Below are 1,182 nucleotides of genomic sequence, written 5' to 3'. Positions count from 1 at the left end.
TTCCCCCAGATGTTCTTTCTCAGGGAGATGGGGGTTTTAGCTATAAGCTCCTGACTGGGGCTGCTGCCTTTTTTTCAGAGATGCCCTGCCCATAGAGGAGGAATCTAGAGAGGCAATCTGGCCACAGTGGCCTTGCTGAGCTGCGGTGGGCTCCACCCAGTTCAAACTCCCCAGAGGCTTTGTGTACACCATGAGGGTAAAACTGCCTACTCAAGCCTCAGCAATGGTGGATGCCCCTCCCCCCACCAAGTCCGAGCATCCCAGGTCGACTTCAGACTGCTGTGCTGGCAGCAAGAATTTCAAACCAGTGGATCTTAGCTTGTTGGGCTCCACGGGGGTGAGACCTACCAAGCCAGACCACTTGGTTTCCTGGCTTCAGCCCCCTTTCCAGGGGAGTGAACAGTTCTGTCTCACTGGTGTTCTAGGTGCCACTGAGGTATGAAAAACTCCTGCAGCTAGCTCGGTGTCTACCCAAATGGCTGCCCAGTTTTGTAGTTGAAACCCAGGACTCTGGTGGCATAGGCATCGTAGGGAGTCTTATAGTCTGCAGGTTGTGAAGACCATGGGGACAGTGCACTAAATGGGCTGGAGTGCACCATTCACAGTCCCTCACAGTTTCCTTTGGCTAGGGCAGGGAATTCCCTGACCCCTTGCACTTCCCAAGAGAGGTGACATCCCACCCTGCTTTGGCTCGCCCTCCATGGGCTGTACCCACTGTCCAGCTAGTCCCAGTGAGATGAACCGGGTTCCTCAGTTGGAAATGCAGAAATCATCTGCCTTGTGTGTTGATCTCGCTGAGAGCTGCAGACCAGAGCTGTTCCTATTTGGCCATCTTGCCAGCAATGCATCTTTATTTGTTTCTTATTTGGTTGTCTGCTTTTTTCTTTCAGTGGGGGCAGTAGAGTTGTTTTTGTGGTTATTATTGTTCAGCAGTACAGCTTTTAAAACATAAAACACTTGACTATATTTATAGGGAGACCAACCTGGCCCAGTAGGCCATGCTCTGGAGCAGCAATGTGCACTATAGAAGTCACTTGCACGAGGTCAGGAGATCGAGACCATCCTGGCTGACACGGTGAAACCCCGTCTCTACTAAAAAATACAAAAAACTAGCCGGACGAGGTGGCGGGCGCCTGTAGTCCCAGCTACTGGGGAGGCTGAGGCAGGAGAATGGCGTGAACC

This window comes from Mandrillus leucophaeus, unplaced genomic scaffold (genome assembly GCF_000951045.1).
Source record: "Mandrillus leucophaeus isolate KB7577 unplaced genomic scaffold, Mleu.le_1.0 Scaffold615, whole genome shotgun sequence".
NCBI classification, from domain to species: domain Eukaryota; kingdom Metazoa; phylum Chordata; class Mammalia; order Primates; family Cercopithecidae; genus Mandrillus; species Mandrillus leucophaeus.
This window is presented reverse-complemented; position numbering follows the sequence as displayed.